This window comes from Gavialis gangeticus, unplaced genomic scaffold (assembly GCF_001723915.1).
Source record: "Gavialis gangeticus isolate Ggan-Ray unplaced genomic scaffold, GavGan_comp1, whole genome shotgun sequence".
NCBI classification, from domain to species: Eukaryota; Metazoa; Chordata; order Crocodylia; family Gavialidae; genus Gavialis; species Gavialis gangeticus.
This window is the reverse complement of record NW_017728996.1, coordinates 13,593,412-13,603,496: the sequence shown is the minus strand read 5'-3', so window position 1 is coordinate 13,603,496 and position 10,085 is coordinate 13,593,412. Positions and strand designations below refer to the sequence as shown.

The 10,085-nt window shown below is 47.6% G+C and overlaps 1 long non-coding RNA gene across 1 annotated transcript; it reads left to right on the top strand.

Annotated features, from left to right (window-relative positions):
• Positions 1-1,690: 1,690 nt before the first annotated feature.
• Positions 1,691-7,984, top strand: LOC109288487. Its single transcript, XR_002095161.1, has 2 exons — positions 1,691-1,795; positions 7,804-7,984. It is a non-coding gene; the product is annotated as an uncharacterized LOC109288487 (long non-coding RNA).
• The last annotated feature ends 2,101 nt before the right edge of the window (positions 7,985-10,085 follow it).

Here is a 10,085-nt window from a genome sequence, read left to right as displayed (position 1 = left end):
TGGGACTGCAATTTTTGCTGAAATTTGATCATCACCGTCAGCCTTGGGAGTGTTTTTTTCTTCTGTTTCCCTATATTGCCAACGCATTTTAATGCTGATTGGATCAATCATCCTCAAGGGTGCTTGAGTTGTCCTTCCCACTAATAGGGTAACTAGGGCAGCAGTCCTGGGTGCATACTGGGGGGGAGATGGTGGAAAAATGACAGCCACCCAGAAGACACTTCTGCCCCAGTGTATTGTCACTGCTCCAAATGCCCAGCTGCCCTATTATGCTCTGCCACCCAGTCTTTGGCCCCTTTGCTGAGATGGTGAGGATGGCATGAACGCATTACTGATTGTGAGGGTGTCTCTTTGTGAAACAGATGTCTGTTCCTGGGGAAAGGGACTGAAATTCATCTAGCAAACCACCATTACCAGTTGGTTCATGGCCAGGTTTATTAAGTACACTGGGGGTTATAACTGTAATATTACACCCAAATCCCAGGGAAATCAGTGAAAATCCATTTTTTACAGTGTGTGGAACCCAAGCCTGAAATGGACAGTTGGAATGGGCCCATCTCTTCTTTTCCTTGGATTAATAAGTTTGTGGCCGGTAAGATAATTGCCACTTAATCCCCAAGCAGTGGCGGACCATGTTAATCAGAGTTAGCGAAGGGAGAGGAAAGCGTTTCTTGCATGGTAGATAGAATGTTATCTCCTTGCTAACCTGCTTCATGATTTTAATGACTTTTTTTCTTCCCATCAGCAGATTGCCATCTGCTGTTGAGCACGAGATCACAGCTCTGTTTGTCTAAATCACCTGGGTGCCGCGGTTGATAAAATGTCACTGGGAAAAGAAATGCAATGAGGTTTTTAAGCATGAGCATCCCTTGTGAGTCACGGGAATCATAAAGCCCCAAACCTTGCAGTTTTCCAGCTGTGGCATATTGGCAGCTCCTTGGTTTGTAAACCGAACGGCATTGCAAATAGAGATAAGGGCAGAGGAATTGCCACAGGGAGACAAATCTCTGGTCCATTCAGTCAGATGATCAGTCTCTGGATGTCGTGGGTTTGCAACTATTTTGACTTGCAAATAGAGCATTTTGGTCAAGTGTCACTTTGAAATTCAAGGTGAGCTTGAAATCTGCTTCCCCAGGAAAGCAAAACTTGCCAGCTGGAGTTGATGTGGCCTGACCATACGTCTAGGGGGCTGGGTTTCCCTGGTTTCTAAATCTGGATTCAGTGTCTTTCTTGTACAGAGAATTAGCCCCAGTTCAGTCTTGGGTAGCTGGTACACTGCATTCAAACCAGCTTAGATAGGCTTATTTGTTACCCAGGGGTAACTGTGGGGCTGGGCCCACAAAGAAGCTGTTAGATTCCTCTGTTCTTAGAAGGGGTTATTAAATGTTCACTACTTGGGGCAATTAGGGTGAAAACAGGGACAGGAGTGCAGGTCAATGTTCAATAATGAGCGATCCGGGGGGGGGGACATGAAGCAGAGTGCACTGACCAGCGCCTACTGTCCCTCGAATGAGTCCAAGGAGCCAGCGGACACTGCCCAGTGAAACTCTCCCTAGAGACGTGAATGGATCAGGGCCAGGAAGGTGGGCCCACAGTCACCAGGGGTTCCTGGCCAAAGCCTCCTTCCTGGTCAGGTAGACGGTCAGTTTGGCAAAGGCCAGGAAGAGCTTGATGAGGAGGTCCAGAGACCTGGTGTGGCCACAGATGGAGTTGCAGAAACAAAAAGGAGCAGCCAGAACCTCAGCCAGAGGATCCCAAGATGGAAGCGAAGGGGCTGCAACCCGGTGCACTCATGGTAGGTGTGCCCCCAGGTCTCCCTCTGCTGCCAGAAGGGGCAGGTGTCAGGGGTGTCCATAAAATGTGCCAGATACATGCTCATGGTGATGGCTCCAGGGAGTAGCTGCCAACTGAGATCCTAGGCAGAAAGGCTGCTATTTACATAATGGATCTTACCCCGTTTCAAAGCTGGCATGGATTTGGCCATGGCAAATGGTGTACTGACACAGGGACGGTCCGAGCCCCAAAGAGCTTACACTATAAACGAACAAGACAGACAAAGTGTTGAAGGACAGACCCTACAAGCAAGATGACGGGTGGGACGGTGAGGAAGCAGCACATTAGGGTCACTGGTTTTCAGTTTGGTTTCTTTTTGGGGGAAGCATTAGCAAGATGGAGAGAAGAGACAGCAGGGAGGGGAGAAGGGTCAGTTGGGGTGATGCTGAGCTGACGAGACTGAGAGGGAGGGAATAGCCAGGCAGCCCAGGGCAGAGTGTGTCCATATTAAAAAGAAAAAAATGTAAAAGTCCTGGAGCACTGATGACGCTACAGGCATCTGAAGGTCCCTGTCCAAGCTGCTGGTTTGTGGTCCTGCCCATTTTGTTTCCAGCTGGCTCTTTCTAGCAGTTGTGCTCTCTTTTCCCTGAGATGACATGGCTGAAGACAAAAGTGGTGCCACTGAAACATGTGGGAGAATCACAAAGTCATAAGGGTGGGAGGGACCTCAAGGGTCATCTGCCCCAAACCCCTACAAGAGGGACCCATGGTGCTGTTGCAGTAGGGTCTGCTTTAGGGGAGCTTAGCTTCGTGCATAGGCCACTTCCAACCCGGCTCGAGTTGCCGGATCCACAGTCATTCTTCCCTGCAGTGCTACCGTGGGGCTTGTCCTCATCACCCATCCACTGGCCGGACAAAAGCCCCTGCCACAGAAACACCCCTGAAGCCCTCCCAGCTCTATGGCTTGGATCTGACCCAGGGGCCTTAGGGTGCCACCCCCTGCCCTAGGTGAATTCAGGAATACTGTTTTCTAATCAGTCCTGACCGGGGCTTATTTATCTTCCTCTTGAAAACCTGCTGTAAAGGAGATTGCAACCAACTGCCCAGGAAAGTTGTGCAAAGCTCTGGGGCAGGTCTAGGACCACAGGTTATGGATGTAAAGCCAGTCTGATCTAGCCCCGTTGTACAGGGCTGGATTGCGTGCAAACCCAGAACAGTAGCACCTACCTCAAGCCTTCCTGATGCTTTTATTTTTTAACATTGGCTTAATTTTGTTTGCCTTCTGGTCAAGGAAACCTGACATGTTTTTCCCCGCAACCATGAGAGCTAGGAACTTACCTTTTAAATTGCTTAGAAGTGAGGTTTTTGAAGGGAAAGTGCAAGCCCAGGGACATAGGTTTTAATCCCCCCCATTGCATTGAGACTTGCAAACCAGGCGTGAGAGTCATCAATGTGGAGCAAGGGCCCTTGCAGAGTTTACAGCACAAGAGGTAACATGTGCATGAGGCAAACAGGCAGGTGAGAGGAAGAATTGGTCACCAAAAATATCAGCACATGCACTTTTCCTGGCCTGGATTCCTGTGAGACTCAAGTTCTTTGTTCTGGTGCCTAAATAGGAGTTGCGTCTTCTTGAAAATGCAGCTCAGACTGTGAGGTGCTGAGTGTTTTGTGAAAACCAGGCCATTCACCTGGGAACGCACTCATTTTCCCATCTTTAAAATGGGGATAATGACACCTAATTACCTAGCTCACAGGAATGCTGTGAAGACTAATGCTTTGCCACTGCAACACAATTATTATTATTACAGCTCTCAGACTAAAACACAATGGGGATTTACAGCCATGGCCTCAACCCCTGCAGTTTCCAGCAGCTCTGCACGCTCATGCTCTGGGCAGCTGTGCTGTTGGAGCAGGCTTTTATTTATTTTACATCTTCCCTGTTTGGAGGGAAGGGCAGGATGCTTATGTCTTAAGTGAGTGTTGTGGTCAACCCTGGGAAGCCTACTGAGCCTGATGCCAGTTTAGCTTAATTGAGGCAAAAATCTGATTGGGTCCTCTGAGTGGAGGATGTTTCCAGCTGAGCAGTGCTAAAGAGAGGAGGGGTTACTATAAATGTGGGGCATTTAGCAGGAAGCAGATGTTGAGGGTAGGGATGGTAAATTACAGCAAAGCCTTTTTTTTCTGTAGTACAGCTAAATTGGGAGGATTGTGACTGGTAGGGTGAGAGGCATCTCAGTGAAGGGAACTGGAGTGTTAATGCGAAGAGGCAGCAGCCTTTGAGGAAGGAGGAAAGTTTCTGAAAGCAGAGGAAGGGAAAGTGGCTTGGCAGTATCTTGCAAAGAGGCTGCAATGTTGCATGTCCCTAGGGGACCGGCAAGCTTGGGTCCTCTTGCTGATGGCTGCGGCCTCTCTGAAACAAGCTAACAGTGCTTGAACATAAAGCAAATGAGTGTATTGTGTGGAGAGGTGTTATAGATCTGACTCTTGTGACTGTTTTATAGCCAAATGCTGTGAAAGACAGACTCTTCTAATCTCTTCTTGTTTCTCAGAACAGCAAATAAGGCACCTACCTCTTCTGACTCACCTGAAATGCTTCTGGTTGGGAAAGATTACACAAGGGAAAAGATGCAATACTTCTCTACTGTGATAGATCAGGGGTCTAGTCAAGATTGCAAAGCCTTTATGCTTGGAGCGGTACAGTGGAGTAGTCTCTGTATCAATAGTAGGTTGAGAAGTAGGAGGTTGCTATTGTGGGATCTCTAAATCCGCTAGGTCTTAACCCTCTTTGTACCAGGACCTGTCTGTAAACATTAATGGCCAGTCCTAACACAGTGACTCTCATTCCTGACCCACTGCCCCTGGCCCCCAGGCTGGAGCCCCCCAGTGTGTGGGGCAAGAGGTGTGTGTGGGGAGGTACGGGGGAGCCCAAGCAATCCCTTGCAGGCTGGAGCTCTGGCAGCCTGGAAGGGAAAAGCTGTGGTTTCCCATATTTTTCTCTCTCAAAGGAAAATCCATTTTTAAAAGTTTGATCCACTTTTAAAACTTGTTCATGACCCTTTCATATTCTTGCAACCCACTTTTGGGTTGTGACCCATGGGTTGAGAGCCGCTGCTTTAAATGAGCTGCATGATGGAGTTCAGTGAGTGGGGTGGCACTGAATGCATCTGTCCTATGTACTTCCTTCACTTTTAATCATCCGACTGTAACAGTGAAATGTTGCTTGTTTTCTTTAGCTTGATTTATTCATGCATTCTGAACCTCTTGATTTAAAATTGTTTCACTTTTTTTCTTCCTCTTCTTGAGACTTGCCTATTGGACTTCTCTCTAGTGATGCAAGTTGCTGGACTCCGAGAGAAAATGACAACCCTTTTGCTGTAGTGAAGCTTCCCAAAATCTCTTTTTTATGGAGGAGGAGGAAGGGAAACTGAGGCAGGTAGAGGGCAGATGCTTTGTCCAAGGGCAAGGAGCAGCTTAGGGTAGAGCAAACGACAGATCCTGGATCTCCTGACTGTCTGTCAGTCAGATCATGCCGATGGATTCTCCCACTGTGGGCTTTACAGCTCTTCCTATAATTGCTGTGTTAGTTCATCTTCCTGCTTTTGCCTAGTGAGCCTCTTGCTCCCATTTGATCTCCACCAGGAGCTGGCACCTCCACTATCTCCAATGTAAGTCCTCCCGACAAAGAGTCATTCTTTTTCCCTTGGCAGGATTGTGCTGGGTAAGCATTGTATAACTCTGTCCCAGTTCCAGTCACTAAAAATAGTCTTTTTACAAAGGATCCTCTCTCTAAGATCCTAAAGTGCTTGCAGATGTGGAACAAGGGCAGCTTACTAGCAGTGCTCACCTGCTCTTTGCAGGACCTGGCACTGAAGTACAACTCCTGGGGAGCTCTTAAGATGGTCCCTGTAAACCTATCAAGACATCTTCACTGGCATGGATATAGTGACTCAAATTCAGCTGCCTGGCCATGCAATTACTCTGGTGTTTCAGCTCATTACAGCTTCACTCTGTTAGCAGCTGCTGTTGATTTGATGCTTTGCTGAAGAGGTCAGGCAGAGCATCTCTCCCCCAACTACATACCACTAGCTGATGCAAAGGTACAGCAGTAGTAAAAACACCAACAAAGCCAGGGCTGTTGCATGCCCTTCCTTAAATATTCACCCTTGAGTTTCAGTGCCTTTAAACACTGACAAATGACAAGCTCTGATAATGATCCAGTTTGGAGTCTACCTTCTAGGAGAAGCCCTGGGTTCACTGTGAAAGGGTGTTATCAGGAGTAGTTAATCACCAATTTGATATTTAAAGCTGACAGTAAAGTCAAAAGAGGTCAGTGCTCTAATGGTCATCAACAGTCATAATGACCAATTTCCCCAGAATTATTGTCAGTGCACACTACAATCAGTGGCTCAGACCAGCAATCTTTTATTTTTAAATTGGAGTCAATATGCAATGAGCTGTATTAACAAATGAACCCCTACCTGACCGCTTGCAGCTCGCCTTCTAATTGGGAGATGAGTGCAGCTGTGAAAAATAGGATTATAAAGAAGGGGCAAAGCATTTTCCAGCTTAGACAGCTCCTGTGTTTTAGATATACGGTTTTATGCATATGTTAAACTTTTGCCTATGGACCATGAAGGTCCTTAAAGTGAGGCCCCTCCACTAAGTATGTGACTCCAGGAGGTCAGGGGTAGATAGCCCGGTCTGGCTGTAGGCCCTGAATTGAAGGCAGATGGGGGGTGGATAGGTAGGTGCTAGGGCTCGGGCGCTGCTGCGGCTTGTCCCCACAACACCATAGGGATAGTGTCCACAGCTGAAGCCCTCCACTGCTGAATGCCACTGAAGCTCCATGTCCATGGGCTGGATCTGGCCTGTGGGCCATAGGTTGTCAACCTCTATACTAGCTGGTTAAATTCAGTCCAGCGATCCACTAGCAATTCCTTCTATGACTGTGTTTAGCCCAGACTGGGAATTAGGGAAACCCTGGCTATTGCTGTGAGGCATCACAGGCTGCAAAGCAGGAACAAAACTTTGTGAACGTTTTTGGAAGTCTTCCGGTCAACCCTAGATAATCTGGGAGCTTAAGGGACAGGGAGAAAGGATTGGTCTGTGCCCGCCAGCTTCAGTTCAGACCTTCCTTTTATATCTGTTACCATAGAGTCCTGGTGACCCCACAAAAGTAGGTTCATAACATGTTTGTGTCTTTTCCAGGAGAGTGGTGCTGTCTACAGTCACCAGCTCCAGTTCCCCCATCCTCATAAAACCCCCCAAACACTTGTGCTGATCTCTTTTGCTTGTGTGAAATTGCTCTGGTGTTTTAGTGTGGAAGCTAAAGGAGTTGATTCTGTATTAAGGGAAGATTTTAAGTGATGTTTTGCCTAAGTCTTATTTTCAAAGCAGTTGGGAAAGGAGAAGTTAGTTCCCTTTAAGAGCCACCAGCATTATGGCATTAGTATGCTCTATGCTAGTGAGGAATCTATTATTTATATGTATTAGTATGATCATTTATGATGGCTTTTAGAGCTCACGCCAAACACCCTTGTGCTAGGAGCTGTAGTAGGAGTTGCATAAATACAGAACATAAAGTCGATCCCTGTCCCCAAGACCAGACAACCTAAATATATCCATCCTGGATCTCCTAGACTTCACTCATCATTTCTCTCCAAAAAAGGGACTTAACACATGACCGGGTGTTGACTCTCTGCCTCTAGATTATATGATGTTAAGACAGAGTTTCAGATTCTTTATCTATTAAAGCAAATTCAGTTCCAGGATGAGAAACCCAGAAGAATGAATAGGAGGGACAACAGCGCTGAGCTTTCCTCACGTTAACCCATGCCAAAATGAGGGCTTACTTCTAGGGATGAGAGGGCGATCCACTTATCGTTCAGGTTTTGGCCTCTGCACTCAAATTGCCATATAAGGGGCCAATGAATAAGTACTAGTTTTAGTGAAGTGGATGTGCATGACCAAGAAATTGGACTTGAGACCAGCAATTCATTTCATATAATACCTTTGTTGTTACCGACTTAGGCCAGATTTGGGCGGATGACCTGGAGATGAAAGGCATTAGCAACCCCTAACCGTCAGCCTTTATGTGTTTGGAAACCTAGACCCAGCTGCTACCTACCCTTCCTTGAGTTTAAACACCACTCCCAAGAGTGTTGAAGTCCTCGTTGGCTGCTGGACATGCCCGGAATAAAAAGAGGAGCAATAGGAGTTGTAGGATGAGCCTTTTTTAATCGTTCTGCAGTGTTGTATTGTGAGGCCATCTGGGGTCTCGTGTGTTGGTGTGCAAATGCGAAAAATCCTCAGTTGCTCTGAGGCATTGAGATGGACCGTTTTGCAGTGAGGAGACGGGCTGAAGTGGTAACATGACTGCCTGGGACAAACGGTTCATGTTTCCAGAGCATAAAGGGTCCTGCATTTGGCATGCAAGTCCTAGAGCAGAAGGCCCTTTCTGATGTCCCCCAAAGCTGGGCAGTGTGTTGAGTGCCTGTAGAAACTTTCATTTCCCTCAACTAACTTGGGATATCTCCAGTTTGAGCCACTCTTCATCACTTCAGTGTAGTCCCCATTATCACACAACCACCTTTCCTTGTGCCAGTGGCTGCCAAGAAAGCTAGAAAGACAATCACGCAGTCTCCTGGGAGTCTGCAAGGAGACAGCCAGGCAGAAGGAAAGGGGAATAACTTGCTCCCTAAGCATCCTCTTCAACCTCCTTCCTGAGAATAGCCTCTCTGGCATCCTGCTTTTGGGACATCCCTGAACCAAGAGAGGCTCCATATGGTTGTTCACTAGGCTGCTGAGCCTGTGACTTCAAACGTCAGTAAGGCAGGTTACCGCTGACATGTCTCAGGGTAGGGAGGTAGAGTGAATATGCTTGAGTTTCTCTCTCTCTTTATCCAATGGGTGTATAACTGAAGGTAAACAGCCTCAAGGGCCTTCTGAGCTGCTCCCAAAAATGTGTTTCTAAATTGGGATTAGTCAAACATGCCATTTCTCCTGTTGTGAAGGGCTCTGACTGAACGGTCTCACAGACGGAGCATTCTTCTAGTAACTCCTGTCTACATCTCTTATCGCAACTTGCCTTGGGCCTGGAAGGCTCTGGCCTGCTGCTTCTTGCTCCCCAAAGCTTCTTGCTAGCAAAAGAACGTGGTAAATATGCACAGAAATCAACCACAGAGGGCATGTCTTGGGCTCCATGGCCAGTACCCCTTCACATCTGGCTTATAAGCTCAGCGCCTACCCAGATGTCTAGGGAATGGAAGATGTTGCCATTTGAAGGTTGCTAATATAGAATATATTGGGAGGATGTAGTCCAGTGTCTAGGGACAAGCATCAGCCCTGCAAGCATGATGCAGAGTTTAGAAGTTAGTGTGGAGACCTGCCGGAGCAATACAATACGTGTGTGTGTGTGTGTGTGTGTGTGTGTGTGGAGGGGAGTAATTGTATCAGAAATGTTTCTGGTCTCATAACATTAAGAGAAGAGCTGTGTGGAGCAGCAGGAGTCGACGGTGATGTTTATATGCCAGTGCCTCTTTTCATGGTGCACACAGCACTTTGCCAACCCTAATAAATGAAGCTTCGGACTACCTGGAGGCAGGGTTATCTTCTGCAGCAATCCCTCACCATTGAGGATGATTGTCTTGATTGTTTTATCTGTGTCTGAAGATGGCTGATGGGACTTATCCAGGATCCAGATTTCACTGCAGCCCGGACCTGTGTTTCTGTGTGGGGTGGGTGGCAATGGATACATGATTTGGTTCGTGACGCACTGTTTCCCCTGCTCCCGCTTTTCTATCTCCTGTTGTTGCCGTAAGGTTTCAAAGTACTGAGATCCCTGCAGCAGAGCCTTTCTCCATTTGGGGCGGTCCTGGGCGATAGTCTCCCATGAGCTGAGATCGCTGTTGCAGTGTGATTATAGCTCTCTCGTCTGTAAAGATGAGGAAATGGGGGCACAGAGAAATTTGATTTGCTTGCAGCCGCACAGTGACACAAGAAACACAGTCCAGTGTGGAGCCCAGGAGCCTAGGTCCTCGTCCTCTTCATAACTGACCTCTTCCAAAGCCTCACCGCTCTTCCCACCAAGCACCTTGCTCACTTTTTCTTTGTGGAAACTCTCCTGAGATCACACTTCTGTTCATCCACCAGAGCTGGGGCTTTTCAGCACGGCAACCCTCCCCCCTGTTCAACACTGCCAGATAAGTGACAGGAGCTCATTCGGAGGTGCAACAGGTTTCTGCAGGTCTCGCACCGAGGAGCTTGCATGCAGACAGGAGGAGGATGAGGCCCTTTCACCCGAGTTGCAGGGG